This window comes from Larimichthys crocea, chromosome III, assembly GCF_000972845.2.
Source record: "Larimichthys crocea isolate SSNF chromosome III, L_crocea_2.0, whole genome shotgun sequence".
Lineage (NCBI taxonomy): Eukaryota > Metazoa > Chordata > Actinopteri > Sciaenidae > Larimichthys > Larimichthys crocea.
The window spans coordinates 25,507,488-25,525,502 of NC_040013.1; the positions used below are offsets into that span (position 1 = coordinate 25,507,488).

The 18,015-nt window shown below is 40.7% G+C and overlaps 1 protein-coding gene across 2 annotated transcripts in view; it reads left to right on the forward strand.

The window, feature by feature from the left end:
* The window catches only part of ntf3 (neurotrophin 3), a 32,867-nt gene that overhangs the window by 7,434 nt on the left and 7,418 nt on the right, over nt 1-18,015 (forward strand). The window contains exon 1 of one of the 2 annotated variants that reach the window (XM_027278415.1): nt 13,039-13,260. The exons of the other annotated variant lie outside the window; for it this stretch is intronic. The gene's annotated coding sequence lies outside the window, so the exon portion shown is untranslated. Of the gene's footprint in view, nt 1-13,038; nt 13,261-18,015 lie in introns of those variants that run through there. 2 annotated transcript variants of the gene reach the window in all.

The window sequence follows — 18,015 nt, forward strand, 5'->3', positions numbered from 1 at the left end:
GTACAAGAATTTTCTCAAACCTCAATTTATCTAAAAACCTGTGTTATGTTTGCACTGCGAGACGTTTCCTTGAGATAGGCAATCAGATTCAAATGGATTTATTGTCTTGACCATAATCAGACTGCAGCACTTTAAAAATGCTGATATTATTAATGTGTAATCTGTCACAGATAATGCACTTCAAAGCCTGGATTGATTTTAAAAGTGTGCTGGTGTGGTGCGTTCATGTGCCAGTTAGAGGCTCTGACATCTGGGAGTTCAGAGTTTTGTGTGATGGTCTGTGGATGTTGGATGGGTGGCAGATGTATTTACCCTGAAATACAAAAGAGCAAATCTTTCTGTGTCTTGTTGTTAGGGTAACACGGGATATGTGTTTTCCAAAGAATTGATTTCATAATCCTTGTTCCTCTTTAGTGCTGTGCCTGGTTTTGCAGCCCAGAGGTTTCCATGTACTGTACAAGAGGTTGTCTCTCTGCAATCGTGCTTTATTGTAGAAAATGAGAATTGTCTAAATGATATAATAAACAGAACTTTAAAAAGTTGTCATTGCAGTATCTGTGTTCTTGCAATGGGAATCCGGATCGCCTGCTTAGAACGGATGGATGACTGGATGCTCCGGAGGCTTATCTTCTTTACAAAGCATAAGCCAAATTAATTATGAAACAACCCAAAACACTCAACTCGAGAACTGTTTTTAGACATTTTTATGACTTCCACGGTGTTTGACATCTCCATTGCACCTACAGGATTTTAGTCTTGCATGTCTCTATTAATCTTAATATGGCTCTTTGGTGGTTTGATAAGCTTCTCTATTAAAGGAAGAACTGTTTTGATCTAAAGCACAATATAAACCAAACCGATCATTTCATTTTGTTCCAATTGTTTAGCATTAGAGCATGGTGAAAGGCACACATTTTAGTTTTAGAACTAACTGGGTCTCCTTGTCACATCTCTGAGCTCTGCACTGAGCTGATAGCAGTCTCGTGGTTGATTAAAAAATTAGTAGAGACAGAGGGGAAAAACCCTAACTGCATAATATTGTTTTAATACTGAAGAGCACGACTTCTTGCCACAGTGTGCCTGAAAGGACATTAGTGGTTGTTTTATTTTTATCTATTTATTTACATGTAATAAGCATTGCAAAACACTCTTTTGTACTAGAAGGACATTGCATGAGTTGCAGAAAACTGGAACAGTCAACAGAGCTGTCACCATCGCAGTTCTAGATAGAGTGTACAATGCGGCAGGATTTTTTATGTCAGTGCTTCCAGTTCATCCCCGATCATAGACAGTTACAGCATTAGGGGTTAGGGGTTAGGGTTGTACAAGTGTTTACATGCCAAGGCAACTTCTCAGCAGGAAAATAATTGAGGTAAATTAGTGCCACTTTACATGACACACTGTTGATGATATTCAAAGCACTACACTAGTTGGCAGCTGCTATTTCACTTTCACATTACCGATGTATTGATGCTGTCAAGGATCACAGTTTACATGCCTTTGGCCCACATGGACACGTCTGTAGATTACAAGGGATCAAACTTGTTAGCATGCAAAATGTACATGAAATGATGAGAGTGGAGAGGGTAACTGATATTTTAACATTGTTTGTGTGTGAATGCAAATAATACACTAAATGATATTATTTTATTGTGCGTGTACATTCCTAAACATGGCTGTTACAGGTTTTCTCTTGTCTGCATTTGTGTTTCCCACTCCAAGTTTAACTTCCTGACCCGTGTTCAGGCTGCCCAGAACTGCAGAATTAAACAAGACCAAGAGTCCACAGCCAAGCCAGCAGCTCTGTGAGGCTTTACAAGCACTGTGTTGTTTTGAGCTAAATGCTAACATGTTCAGAATGCTAATACTAGCATGTTGATGTGTTCTTCACACAAGCACTCAGGCATCACCATCAAAGTTTCGCATGTCAGCATGGTAACATTTGCTGATTAGCACAAGGTGATGCTGATGGGAATGTCATCAGCTTTTCCAGTATTGTACAAATTGAAAATTTGACCTGATGATGGTGATAAACAAAAGGTCAGGGGAGAGAGGTTTTTACAATGAATCCTCTGGGGAGCATGAATGAAAGCTAAAACTGTAACTGTCATGGGGACGCTAAAAGAAGAGGCACTTTGGTAGCCAAAGTAGGATTATTCTAAGGAGTGCATGAATGTCTGTATCAGATTTCGTAGCAATCTAATCCTATAGTTGTCCAGAGTTTTCAATCTAAACCAAAAATTAAACCTGATGGTCCTGCTGGGAGGAAAAGGATCACAAAAGACATTAGGACACACATCTGAGAAACATGAAACATCTCTGTTCAAAGTTTGGTGAGATATTTCGCCATATAAAAATTTAAAAGGGTATCACCAAAAAACGCCTGTCTCAAATTTCTCTGCAGTCCATTGTCATAATTCACCACAAATAAGATCATGGTGCCGCTACATAAAAACACCAGAGGATCACCAAAATAGGATTCATCCATGAATATTAAGTTTCATGGTAATCCATCCAATAATTGTCAAGATATATCAGTCTGGGCCAAAGTGGTGGACTGAATTTATGCACTCAGAACAATAATAAAACTGCTCTGAAACGTAATTTTCTATTCCAGTTAGGACTTCATGGTTATATGTAGCCATGTGATACAGACAGTCAGCTAGTTAAATCTTAATCGGTAAATAAATTCTTAATCGGTGAATAAATTCAACTAAGCAGATTTATCATAGTTTTGGCAGCTTGGATAACCAATGTTGGCACATAGGAGTACAGAGTAATAAAAAAAGATATGTAGCAACTTGAATGTTTTTTGGACAGACTCACTTTAGTCTGATCGCAGGTGTTGTGAGCAAAATGTCAAAAATTTATGTGGCCTCTTTTGTTACAATTACTCTATTTTCTTTCTACTTAAGACTGCAATTATTCATCCTGGTTTGACTGGAGGCATGTGTCCTGGCATGACCAGATGATAAAAGTCTGTCTATGTGTTTGTTACATTGTGAACATTGTGCTTAAGAGCCGGTTTGGATGGATGCCGCTGCAGTGAGTGACGTGAGGAAAGAAACATTCCAACAAGAGTTAACTTTTATAATGTGATCGCCGACTGAACCATAACAAAACCATAGAGCTGAACAAATTTGTTATTGTGACTTTGAATAGTGCTTTTACTGCAATGCCATCATTTATACTACACTTAGAACACCTGTCTTGATATATTATACATGCATTATGTTAATTATATATACATACATATATTATATATACTTCTCACCAGATCTAGAAGTTGCCAAATCTAAACCAAGATCACATCTCCCTCCAAACAGTTGACAGTTGTTCATGTTATTCATGCTCTCTCTACCGCTAAAAAGCTACCTGAAGACTTTTATTCATAAATCAATAAACTACTGTTGTTTGGCAAAAGCAATGACAATACTGGAGAGCACATAGCCGAACTATATTGTCAGTATTTTAATGTATATTCTCAGATATCATCGGATCGTATGAAAAAAAAAATAAAACAATCGGATGAGGATTGCTCTCCTATTTACAGACTGATGAGGTTTGCCGGGTTTCTGATGACAGTCCTCACTTGCTGCTGTTTGAACACTTCCTCACACTTGAGCTGAAGTAGATCTTTTAGACTGGAGCCTAAGACAACACCAAAGTCTAATATGGGCAAACAAGACTGAATCTAACGTGTCTGACAGAGGAAAAAAAAAGGTGAACACATCCTGTGTATCGTTCAAGAACATGAAGCAATGTAGGTTCCACCATTAAAGTGATGACTCATCATAAGACCTTTGCCATGAAATAGTTGTTTGTGGAGTCTGAACATCTTACAATATTGATGGTTTTCAGGCAGTAAATGTTTTACAGTGTAAACACATACAGAACATGCGCACAGACATGTAACGTATAAACTGTTTCAGGGATGCTTTTATCCAAAGTGCCCGACAGCGTGATGACCTACAATAACACCATTCATCCTCAAACATTTACAATCAGCTAAATGTAACTCTATGACCTTAAAATGAAAGCCCAGTGAAAGGTTCTCACTTTGCTGTGATGTCCTCACAAGTCACTATGGGAACAAATCATGCCTTTGTCACTACACGGAAGACATGTGACCACGAGGATAATGAAAAGACTACAGAAGAAGATATACTTTATTAATCCCTCGGTGGGGAAATTCTTTTTTTTTCACTCTATTTTTTATTTTTTACATGCATTTTAACCCGGACACACACACACACATGCAGTACAAGGGAGAGATGGTGGAGTGATGGGCAGCCCCCCTGAGAAGCGCCCAGCGAGCAGTTTAAGTGGGGTTGGTGCCTTGCTCAAGGGCACCTCGGCAGTGCCCAGGAGGTGAGCTGGCACCTCTCCAGCTACCAGTCCACCTTCCATATTTTTGGTCCATGGTGTCCTGAGTCTGGGCAATGAGGAGGACAAGTCTTTCATAGTTCATTCATGTTCATAGTTGAAATATCTCCTAGTTGAGGTGCTGAACTGTTCTCTGCAACATGCTGCAAATATAATACAAAAAAAAAAACACAGCCAGTCTGCAGCATTTTTGGCCCTCTGACTTCTAAGGCTCTGGGGGCAGTTGCCTACTTTGTAATCCAGCCCTGGCCCCTGGACCATTAATTGAGGAAATACTAACCATCATGCACACACACTATTACACACACACCGAAGCAAGGTCAAAGCCACTGTTGAGCTCCACAGTCTATTCCTGTGTCTGTGATTCTATTAGACTTGACACCGGATTAGCTTCCCTGATCTCTGTGGCTGATTTGGGTTGGTTATTATAACCTATTACTTCTCCGTCTCTCTCACTCTCACACACAGCCAGCGCCGACACTCCATCTACCACATCTCTTACAGAGAGTTCAGATCACACAGTTCTCATTTGTCGACACTGTGTTTCGGCCTTTGTTTGCTGTCCTCCTGAGGCTCCATGTCGAGCCTGCGGAGAAGCTGTGGATCTAAGTGTCGCTGTGATATGAAGTGAACTTAAATGTAACTCTAGAGTGCTTTCAACAAACAAATGTGTCACGGCGCGCTCGAGAGGAAACAAATGATGCGGAAAATTGATAAAAAACGAGGGCAACTGGTAGAAAGAGCACAAGCCTCCGCTCAGTGTTTATAATCCCAGTCAGTGGACCTTGTCAAATGTAGACCATAATGAAAAACCACATCAAAGTAATAACACATTCTTTCCTTCACCCTTTGAGAAAACCACAGAAATCTAACACTGCGGCCAGTCCTGTTGTGTCTGTCTGGCCTGTTGTGTAAGAATAAGATGGATAGAGGCTTTCTTCTTCTTTTCCTTCCTCTTGTCAACACTGCTGCGCTCGTTTATCCGTTAGACCCGGTGGGGACAAACATTGTACCGCCGAGGGTCAGGAGTCTGCAAGTTCGCTTTGCCACCCCAAACACTTCAGCAGCTGGTTCCACTCAGTCGATCATCTTCTCTGTGTTTGAAGTGTGAAGCCTCAGATCAACAGTGTCACACTGCTCAGTCAGATGTTACCTGCATACTGTGGCCTCTCAGCAGTACACGGTGACCTACTCCTGCATCAGCACTGTGTTTTTTTTTAAAGACGTTTATCTGATTTAGAGGTGGTGCACAGGAAGACACTAATGGTAACAGTTTTACTGAATGAATGTTATTTTTATTAGGCTATATATGTGTCAGTAGACACACTTATTCACTGAGGAGTGATGGTAAAAATCTGTAATTTCAGAATGCAGTCCTGATTTCTATGAAATATGAATCTACTTATCTACTTTAATGTGAAGCTGCAGCACTAGTAAATGTTCAATTTGCATGAGCAGTGGCTTAATACATCATTATTTGCCACAGTTCATAATACTGTTAATATATAAATATTGTAATTCTTTCATCAGTGGCCTTTCTGTGGGCTGAATGAAGCTTTGGTGAGCCGGATGCTGGAGCTCCCTGCCTTAAAGCCATACTTAGACTGATTACAGGTCAGGATATCTCTGCTACTGCCTCTGCTTCGTCTTAGACAGTTATTTTGAAACATTTGTCTCTCATAAGTCTCCCAACATTAAGAAAAATGCAATGTTATTCTTGTATGTACATGGTGAACCTAAAACACACGTTAAGTAGATCACTACAAGTCGTACTAATTTCTTGGGTGTGTAGTCTCTACTTTTCTTTCCATCAGACAAGCCAAATGGTTTCATCAGAGCAAATTCCAACGTCTTCTAAACAACCTTAAAGGTGCCCTGTGGAGTTTTCTGATTACATTCGGCGTAACTCACCAAAACACATTGTGTGTGTCCTTGAGGCTCTGCAAATGTGTTGCATCCATTACCGTCCTCATAAAACATTTGCAAAGCCAATTTTCTTTTAGATAAATATAACGCATGGCAGTTTTTGGCTTACAGAGGAAGACTGGACATTCCTCAGAGCAGACTGAACTGTGCCTATGTCTATTAATGTCTATTAGGATTCTCAACACAAACAGGTAGAGCGTACGCATTGCCACATTTCTTGGCACGTTGTAGATCAGGTGAATAGTGTGAGAACATCAGTAGGAATGTGTTCTGCTTTGCACATGTTCTTCCAAAGAACAACAAAGCAAACTAGATGGAGACCTGCTGGTAAAAGCATCGCAAAAACTCTGCAGGGCACCTTTAAGTTACCTCTGTGGTTGACTTTAGATCTTTTCCTTCCTTCACTGACCAGCAAGGTTCATGTTCCGATGTTAAAGTTCAAAAATCACTCGCTGCTTTGATTTGTTTTGTTGGACTTATTCTAAAATGTTAGTTCTATGGTCTGCTCCTGTTTAACCAGGGTAACTTTGAGACCTGCAGAAGCAGAGTAAGGATTTCTGACATATGTTGTTATACTAACTTCCAAGGTGCACTGGAAAAGGAAAAAAGTCTGTTCAGGTCAAAACTGCAGCAATACTTGTGGTATATAGAACAACAGTTATTGTTAGACCATCGTGTTCATCAGGCTGACATATTAATTAAACCTGTCACAAGTGAAAACATTTTCTTTGCAGAAAGAATTAACCTGTGTTCTTGTCTGGAGTGCTTACAGGAACAATATGTGCTTGACTGTCATGTTTCGGTGTTGGTTTTAGCTGATGGATAGATATGCTGACAGTAACCATCTATAAAGTTCACTGCCCAGCCTCTGTTTGGCCCACCAGGACAAGCAGGCACTATAATTTTACTATTGCTCCATTTAAAGTTTGGAAATAACAGAAAGTCATACCAAGTTTCCCTTGCACCACTCCATATCATGACCCATGCCTGTACGGGGTCCACTTTTGAGTCAACTTTTCAACATTAGTTGCAGTCACAAAACCGATCTGTTTGGTTCTGACTGCTTGTCTTTAGAGTATAAATAATTTACAGAGTAATTAGATATGGGCACTTGAAATAGTCTGTATTTAGATAGCTAACAGGACTATTTAATCTTCTTTCTCTCAATGGTTTATGTAGTCAGACTCACTGTAAGGTGTGTGTTCTTGTTTGTTTTTCTCTGTCAGGTGAAGGTATGTGTACATCTAAGTGTGTACATGTTAGAACTGTGCCCTAAAAAAAAAAAAAAAACTCAACACGCTTACTAACCTTCACACCTCTCCACACCATCTTTTATCACACACCTCATACACTCTAACATCACTTTCACTTTGCACATGCCAACAAACACCACACCAAAGAGGCTTGCTTTTGCAACCACACTCAGGCACAAATTAGTTTTTTTTAAAGGGATAATTGCAGTTGACTCACCTGACAGCAAAACATTCAGGGGATAATTTACTGTTATGATTGGAATTCTGCCCTTCCCTTCACTTACCTTAACACCCCGGAGGTGAAAAGAGAGCAAGGTGGGAGGCGGAGGAGGACAAGGAGGATAAGCCGCCCCGTCTTAACAGCCTTCAAATGTACTCTATGAGCTCAATAAAATGTGGTTACTTTACTGCCCACAGGAAGATAAGTGAAATAAAAACTGTAGAATTAATAGTTTGATATTTTGGTAAATACACATTTTGTTTTTTTGCCTAGAGCCAGATGAGAAAATTAGTACCATTCCCTTGCCTGTACACTAAATATAAAGCATGAAGCATACAGTTAGCAGCTTAGCACAAGTACTGTAAGCAGAGGGAAACATGGAATCAATCTCCTAATCCAACTTTCTGAAAGACCCAAGCAAAACAAGGTAAAACAAGCAAAGGAGAACCTTGATATTTGAGTGACACTGATGAAAGCAGTTGTGTATTTTAAAAGTTATTATGTTGAAAGAATTCCTCAGCAGAGTTTCCACTGTAACCTTGCCACACCTTGCTTTTATCTATACCGAACACTTCTATGCATTCAAATTTGGACCTGCTTTCTGAATATTGTTTTACATTCAGGTTTCTAATGTGACAAACGTGAGAACTGTGTGGTTAGCGTGTTGTCATTTTTAAAATGTTTGGTAATCATTTAATTCATTGATGTGTAAATGTCCCTTGTGTGGGATCCAGCACTTGGTAATTCCAGGATAATTAATAAGAAATTCCTTGATCAGTGGAGAACCTCTCTGGATTTTCCTGATTTTTCTGACTCCCCCCCCAGAAATAGGCCTGATGGTAAAGAGTTGGACAGTTTCCTATCCCTGTCCGTCTTCTACACCTGTACATATACTGAACATTGGCAACAAATTAATTGTCGAGGGCTAAGCCTCAGCCTACCCCAAAGGGTTTTACATAAAAATCAGTTACTTTCTTTCAATCAGTTTTTCTTCCTGCGCTGCATACAAACACTTTGGCCTTCCTCCATTTTGAAGTTCAGCACCACAGAAGCCACTTGTAAATAGTTTTGTGACTAAATGCAGCCATTCATCATACCATTGATTCTAAGCATATCCATACGTCTAAAACATGTGACTTCCGTCCTAACTACATTATTTCTGTTTATGTTGACACCTCCAGCAGCTCAAGTCCAGTTTTAATATTTCAGTTCAGTTTTTCTGTGTTGATGAATTGTTATTTACAGAACAAATACTTGGCCGGGAACTGAGCTGCAGACTGGATCTCTCATTTTCCCCCTTTCTCTCTCGTAACATCTGGAGTCAATTGGACAGTATTAAAGCTCAGACATTGCTGGGTGAAAATCCCTCTGGAGGATTTGGCACACTGCTCTCTAAGCCCCATCACTAAGCACCCTGACTGCATCATCACTGGGGTCTCCACAGTAACTACGCACACCATCCATCACCACAGTCTCAAACTAGTACATGGTTAATACAGGTTCATGTTCAGAAAAAAGAGTTCTGACAGGATTATTTTTAGCATAAAATTGATGTTTCCTGACATTGATTACGAATGCAGCCTGTAGATTATATACTTATATTACTTGACGCAGTACTAGTGTGAAAGACTAATACTTTTTATACCGTCGGTTTATCCTTATTGCCAAGTTAAATTTCTGCACCAATCTAACCCTGCACGACACTGTTGGTGGTTCTGGACTGGAAAACAGTTGTGTGTTTCAGCCCAGTGTGTGTTCAGGGAACCTTGGGCACTGACGGGTGTCAGAGGGGCCAGAATCTAGATTTAGGGAGGTGACGTGTGGCGTTTTTAAAATTGTCTTTATTCTGTGACCTATCCTCAAACTTACAATTAAAACACGATGCCTGGTTTGTTGCCTAAATTCTTTTTTAATTTAAGCTGATCATTTATATTGTTTGTGAGGAGGCAGATTTGTGCAGGAAAAAAAAAGTGAGGCAGACAGGACTGAGTGTGAAGCCATCAATCACACTGCTGTTGGATTTTTTTGTGCAGGCTTTCTTCTTGCTATGCTAATCGTAGCCGGGCACTGACACTTATATTGACTTTTGATTTCATCAGCATGCAACACACCAGCTTGTGTAACTGTTAAGTACGTTTGTATGTATGTATGTTTTTAGCATCCATTACTTATTTCTCACAGACCTGAACAGTGAATGTTAAAACCTTTTAGTCTTGTTCAATGTTCCGCTCGTAATGTATGCTCAGTACTTAAGTTCTTGACATATTTTATGCTCACACAGTTAAGTGTCGTGTTGTTGTTGTTATCCCAATTACGTTCCTATGTTTGTTGCAAGCAACTTTTATAATGAGCAACAGATGTAAGGTGTAATATATGATACAAAAACAGATGTAGGGTTGTGTATGGTCTGTCCCAGAACAGCATGCATGAGAATGAAACACCCACAGGACTTGAAAGTTTGCTAATGGTTACCACAGGAGTTGGCAGAGCTACCATGAAACGCATATAGCCGTGCTTCAATTAGAGCACAGTGGGAACCTGTTTGACTAATCAGATTGCTTTGCTGAAAGCGTCTGTTGTGTAACTGAGTCAGTGGAACAGCTGAAGACTTACAGGAGACAGCGTCCACCTAAAAACATTCAGTAAAAAAAAAACAAGCCGGTAAGGTCTGCTGTGTTAAAGTGTGACGAGCGAGCAGAGTTGTGTAAATGCTGACTTTAAATAGCATCCATTGTTTGTTTTCACTGCTGGGATTTGGGAGATCTCGGCGTGGTTAGCTGCAGCAGTCCACTGGTCCGCTCTTGTGTACTGTGAGTTTACGATGACTCAACTAAAAGATGTTCGGACGCCGGTGGTTGGGCACGCCTGCACTGCTCTCCTCCTGTGCCACATGCAACGGTGAATCTCTAATGAGTTAAGAGCAGGTGTCCTGACATTTTTAGCCTGGTAGCCAAAACAGAAGTGTAATCACTTTCTGACCCAGGGTCAGTACAACAGAGACCTTATGTGTTCTTTTTCAAGTGAGGAACCATTTGTTAAAGGTAAAGTGCAGTATACAATCACATTACTACTCTTCTTTTACATTCACAAGGTGCAGCTGTTGATGAAGAAATGTGCAACGTTCCTTTCCTTTCCTTTCCTTTATTTTCCTTTCCTTTCCTTTCCTTTATTTTCCTTTCCTTTCTTTTTCTTTCCTTTCCTTTTCTTTCCTTTCCTTTCTTTTTCTTTTCTTTTCTTTCCTTTCCTTTCCTTTCCTTTCTTTTCCTTTCCTTTCCTTTCTTTTCCTTTCCTTTCCTTTCCTTTCCTTTAATAGCGATTGAGCAGCCTTATTAATTGTTGCCAGTAGATTACTAGGCTGGCACCCCAGTTACAATCAGTTCAGGGTTTAGACAGTGATTTGCTGGTCACTGTTTTCATCCTAAATTCTTAGAATAACTTAATCTTCTCCCACATTTATTTTGCCCTTAGCCCTATTTTTGCCTCCTTGTCATTTACAATTTTTAATTTCTCCCCTTCTTACTACCTAATATCAGTAGTTTGGTGCATCTTGAGGTGCTTGCCACTTTTTCTTCCTCCTATATTGCAGTAACTAACTGACAGTATACAACAAGTCAAATGCATAGACAATCAGTAGTCTTCAGCAGCACACACAGACCTTCATGTGGAGCTCACAGAGAACTGGATAAAGTCGTGATACTAAATGTGCACTTTGCCTTCTTTCTTGGAGGGTACTGTCAACAAAAATGTTTCAAAGACTGAAAGTTTTTAAGAGTTTCAGTGGAATGTCTGACATGACTGTGTGGAGATGGCTCTCTGGTTCTGTCTGCCAGCGAGGTAATAAATATCACTGCTGGAGAATTTATGATATGAGATAAAGAGTGTTGAGCATCTTTTCAATGTTGTGGCTGAAGTTTTTGTTAACCTTCACGTGTCGCTACATTTGAACAGCATTGCTCTAGACCTCTGACCTCATGTTAAATTCATATATGAATCTTTAGAAAACAAAAAAAAGTTTGTGTACTCCTGAGCTAAATGTTCCTCTTATAGTCTGTCTTATAGTCTCTAGTTGTGTGAGTGCTGCTTGGTGTTGAGCAGTTAGTGTACAGTGAGATTTCAGATCTTTTATACTGTAAAGCTCAAATGAGATTGATGATAGTGGAGTTTGTATGCTGTTATATAAAAACAACAAAAACTACAAAGCAAGGTTAAATGCAGCTGGAATATTTCCTTCTTTCCTTTCCTCTTCTTTCCTCCTTCTTTTCATCCCATTCACCGTCTTGGCATATTTAAACTCCCTGCCAGACGTCAGCCAGACCGGTTGTATCATTACCTCATGCTAATCAGACAGATGGGCTGCTGATGCTGATTTTCCTCTTCATGCCCTTTACAATCCAGAGTTCACCAAGGTGGAGCAGAGGGACATGTGTTCAATGATCTGAACCAGTTGGTGTAATGTTATCACCACCATGCCCTTATGAAGTTATATTTCATCTGCACATCAGATATCACTAACTATCTTCCATCCTGTAAATGGTTCATTGAGAAAATGATGTTTTCATAACTAAAACTAGCTGTCATTCATGTATATGTAGAAGAGATGAGGTGGATTCATCACTACACTTTACTAGAGTAGACGTTGGAGCCCTCGAGTGGGCCATGTTGTTCTTGGCATTAACATGTAAAACTCTAATTACATGGAAGGCAGATGTCTCTTTTATCTTGAAGTGATGAGGTGGCTGCTGTTGGGTCATGTTTGTTTGAATTGGCCTTCTCTTCTGTTCTATCTGTTTCCGTAATGATCCGCCACACATGCATAAACAACCACAGACGTGCACATACAGGCAGGAGGGTTGTTTTAGAGGTGTACACGCTGACTTCAGTTTAGAGATGAGGTGCACCTGCTCATAAAAACACAAAAGTCAAACACATTGTTTTCCTCTGCTACAAAAAGCAGCGTGTCTGACGTCGCTCCACATCACTCAAAAGTTCCGATGCACACAAAAACAGAACAAACCCCGACATGATCCACAGTCGACATGATTGCCACAGGCTCCACCTCCAAAATAATGTGCACCCTTGCTCATATCTCATAATTTTGCATGCATATCATCCGTGTGCATGGCCTCATATTTATGAGACAGCCTATCAGTCATCTGTCACGTCACCGCCGAGGAAACCCGTCTGTGCTCCTGCTAAGACGCCTCCGCACTGAGGCTGATTATCTGCATCAATCCCTCAGGAGTTAACAGCTCAAGGGGGCATGAGCCTGCAGCTTCTACCTGCAGGCTCCTACAGACTGCATGCAAGAGACACATTTGTGTTTGAAATGTCACCGCAGGGCACCTCTTCCATCTTACAGATCTGCTCTTTCACATGTATGCCTACCTGCTGTGAATTTATGTGCGTCTCTTTGCACGACAGCACTCGACTTCAAGCGTGTTCCAGATTAACACCTCCAGTGAGCGTGAAGAGCAGGTGAGACGAGGATCCTGGTGATTTGCACCGGCTCTATTTTCTAGGAAATGATTAGTGCGGGTATTTTGGAAATGGCGAGAGAAACGGGCAAAAAGACGGGCAGAGGAAGGGGCTTAGAAAGTTAAAAAAAAAAAATGCACACACGTACCTCTGTATGCTCAGTTTACACTAGACTGTGGATATTTGATTTGTACTAAAAGTGGAGATTGTGCTTTTTTTTTAAAATGCTAGACCATCTTTAGTTAGAAAAGTGAAAAATTGCTTCAATAGTTTGAAAAAGACAAAAAAAATTGATTCTAAGAATTTTGAGAGTTTTGAACGAGTTACAAAATACTTCTTCCTGTGTGTGAGAAGGGCTTTAGAGAAGCGGATAGAGAAAGGAGAGGAGTGAGGATGAATATGAGCAGATCAGAGTGTGAGATGATGAGAGGATGAGAAAGGGATAATGTCAGATGGAGGCGGGAGGCGGGCTGGACACTGACCTAATGGGTCCTGAGCCTCCTAATCTGAAGATATGAAGAGAGCAAAGAGAGGGAGAGAAACACCGCAAACTCATCTCTTAAAATAAAACTTTATCACGAGGCCTTGTTTTCATTGTGCCACCTGTAATCATTTTAATTTGTCCTGACAAGTTTCTGACGTATCTGTAAATTATAACAAGGTCTTGTGATGGTGGGTCAGGTGGTGGCGCAAATTTATTTTTCTTTGCATGTGTAGCAGGTCATTGCATTCTTCCCTCGCTGGATAAAAGTTGAAGGCGAAAAATGGGACGTAAAGAACTGACTTGTATTCTTTTTATTGTTATTTTATTGTACAAGTTTCAGTTTGTAAAGGCAAAAAAATGTCCGGCTCGCTCCATGTGTGTACACTGACAAGAAGTGTTCCACACGTGGAAAAAGTGCCAAAATGTCACTGTTTATTCATCACAGCTACAGTCCAGCACTCACACTAGTTTAAAATGTGCATCTTTGGATGTTGCAGGATCAGAAATGTGCAGTGTTACACGGGACTCACACCGAACGTGGAACGGAAGCGTAACGGAAGCGGAACGGTACTTTGCCCGGCGTCAACTCACACCGGACGCGGATCAGCCGCGGAACGGCAGCGGAGCGAGCCGGCCGTATTCGCGCGAGATCACGAGATCACGCGAGAATCCTGGACATACCCGAGACCCCGCGATAAACCGTGTATAAAGAAAACAACAACAACAAACAGCTGACTTTGCTTCTCCGACGTGGAGGAGATTATAAAAAGCATCTGTTGTGTCATAAATGATTGTGTGTTGTTCCACTTCAACAATTAGTCTCTCGTTGAGACCCTTTGATCGATCTTTGATCACCTGGTGCCACCGGTCATGACGTAACGTTGATGTGAAGTTGTAAAAAGCTACATGAACTGAGTATTGTGTTTTATTTTGAAAGGGGGCGGAAGTTTATTACGTTGATTCAAGGCCCGGTTTCCTGTCTGGTGCGCAGTGCTCTGTTGAAATTTACGAGGTTCAGCCGCGGCTCGCGGAAGAAATAGAAATCCTGCGGAAAGCTCGCGCCGTGGCGCGGAGAGCCGCTTCTGGGACGCTTCTGATCCGCGTCTGATCCGCGCCCGGTGTGAGTGCTCTCATTGACTAGACTGGATTCTATTTGCTACGGTGACCGCGGCGGTACCGTTCCGCTTCCGTTCCGCGTCCGGTGTGAGTTGGCCTTTAGAAGTTGCTGTCATGCGTGGTCTGATTACAGGTGAATCAAAACGTGACGCAGGGAACAAAAACACCTGTGTTAATCCGCTAATGATCAAACACATCATTACGTTTTGCTCTCCTCCTTTCATCCTTTCCTTCAAGACTTCCCTCCTTTTTGTCCCGGCGACCGACAACTTTTCTTCTCTCTCCCTCGTCACCGCCTGAGGGGAAAGATTATCCAAATCATTCTGACATTTCAGTAAAAGGAAACTGGTTCTTTTTTTGTATAATCTTAAGATGTTGGCACAGACTTTAATACCTGCCCCTACCTGTCCTCAGCTGTCTGATTTGTGTGTCTGTGACATTCAATCAAGGTGGATAAAAAACGTCATCCTTAGTCATGTGGTGGCTAATGTGCTGTCATAGCATGAGTGAAAACAAAAAAATGCTTTCTGTTGATGATGTAGTTCTGAAGATGAAGGTCAGCGGCTCCCACTGTGAGGGCAAGTTCACTCCTCAACTGAAGGTGTGTGAGTTAGTGTACGGTGGATTGCTGCAGTGACCACAGTGATATGCTGTGTATGCTGAAGATTAAGACTAATCTTAGAATTTACCAGTTAATTTACGTTCAAACACCCATCTATGGACGTGAACTCTGGATAGTGACTCAGAGGATGAGATGGCAGAGTGTCACGCACAGTGTTTACAATACGTTTCTATGGTAGGGCTGTGAGCAGGAACTGTTTTGAAACCATCCCTGTTTAAGGAAGCTGAGACATTTGAGATGCGGCTGCCAGAGAGAAACCTTGTGGGCATCACCAAAGTCAGTATGCATCATTGCCTGAGCACCAAAGGGTATGTGTACCAATGTCCATGGCAACACATCTGGTGGTTTTTGAGATATTTCAGTGTGGACCATAGTGGTGGACTGACCGCCTGACATTGCCACACTGCTAGGTGTGCTCTGTTAGGTGCAGTATATAAGCTTTGATACAGACAGACATTTTTTGTCTTCATGTTTTAAGACTGTACCAGGATGATTTAAATAGAATTAGTCCAGCTGTGACTGTGGTGTAGTCTGCCTGTCATCATTATGTATTAAGTTCAGAAACAGTGGGCCTCTAATCCAAAAGCTCAAGATCCTGTGTGTTATTGTGTTAGTGTCTGAAGCAGACTTTGTGATTTAATAGAAAGATTTATCTTGATTTATAGCTGCATTTATCATTTAGACAGATTTCATGGCTGAAAAACTGGCAACAGATAATGCCAATACTCAAACTCTAAATTAAATTTTAGGAGTCACATGGGGCAATGTGGTGGTGTGGGAAGACTGCCTTCCTGTTTTACCCAGTTCTGTGCCTATTTTCAGGCCACAGTACCATCTGAATGTCACATGAAAAATATATTTTCCTTGGGCAATTATCCATTTAAGTGTGAAGCACATCTCTCAATTCAAGGAAAATTGTCCGCTTACGAAATGGATGCTGATAGTAACCTCACCGTAAAAATAACAGGCTGATAATGAGCACCAGTTATGAATATCATCCCCTGAACACAACTTCACAGGCTCTCTGATGGCCTATAGATGAATGTCAGGAATCCTCTGACAGTTCCCTGAGGCATTAGATGTTTCTTCTTGCCCAAACCTGTTCCTTGAGTATTACAGTATGCACAGTGCATTTACTTCTCAAGAAAACCAAGACACTCACAACAACACACTTTTTTGAGATTGCTGCAGCAACACTTTGAATCCACCAGAAATTCAGGAACTCAAGCTATGCAATGTTGTTTTTAGCACTTCCAGAAAATTTGCTATTTTTGATAAACAAAGTTGTCAGCTAAGTTGTAACTTCATCTGATAACAGTTTTAGCTCACATCTGGGTCAACAATTGCACAGAAAATGAAAGTTGGAATATGCTTGAAAAGAAGTGGTTTATACAAAGATCTGTTTAAACACGTCTAAAGACAAAAGTGTTTGTATCTCTTCCAAAAGATCAAATTCGAAGCTGTGAGGAAAATATCAGCCCTTTTACGTTTGTTTCATTGGTCTGGTTCTGTATTTTTCAATGGGTTGAGTGTTGTTTGAACAAGTAAACCTTCGACTGAAGTCTCTCTTGTGGCACCAGCACATGCACCATACAGAAGCAGGATCTTGGACTTTATTCCACTCGCAAATCAAGTTTGAGTCGTTTCGAAAGAAAACCACTTCATTTGTAAATCTAATATTGCTAATTCAAAGGCAAAGCAAAAAGCCATTGCAGGCAGGTTGGAGATGTGTTGAATTATACAAATGGGAATAACTTCCATCATTCATGGCGTTGCACGTGGTTATACACATGAAATTTGATGGATGACGGTACAATTTCTGCGTCTTTTATCCAGATGAAATCCAGATGGGATTTGATACACTTTCATTCACATTCAGACACACACCATACAGTATATTCACCACTGGTAGACAGATCACACATATGATTGCTTTTCCAGGACTACTTGAGAATCACTTTCGATACTACGCCTGTCTAGAAAGTGGATGTGGATGAGTTACATTATTTTTCCTGTGAGAACTCATAAAGAACAAAACACTACAGTAGTGCAGTACACCTTAAGCATTAATTGTATGTACTTCAATTGCTGGTACCGCCTTTCTTCCTGTCTCAAGATGGATAGTATGTCAGTGTATTTTCAGGGTAACTTTAGTTGCTGTTATCAGAGGCTATTTCCAGTAAGTGACTAGAATGAATCTTTTTTCCATTGAATGCTTCCCAGATTCTTCAGAATTACGCTTTTCTTTTAACATTGAATAGCATGCCCAATACACATGAAGTGTAAGTGGGTTCAAAGAGAACTTGAGAAAGTTCAAATCCCGCATCCTCTCTCACCCACTCACACCTGTCCAAGCACTGCAGAAAGTGGTAAATGGATGATTTTAGAAAGTTCTAGAAATTGTTGGAGGCAGAGGGGCGAGGAGGTTTCAGACACCGCTTCTTTTCAAGCATGCAGACTCAACAAATTCCTCCCAGATACCTGTTTGTCTTTCTTTCCAACAATGTGTCTCACTGTCGTCCATTAAATGCTG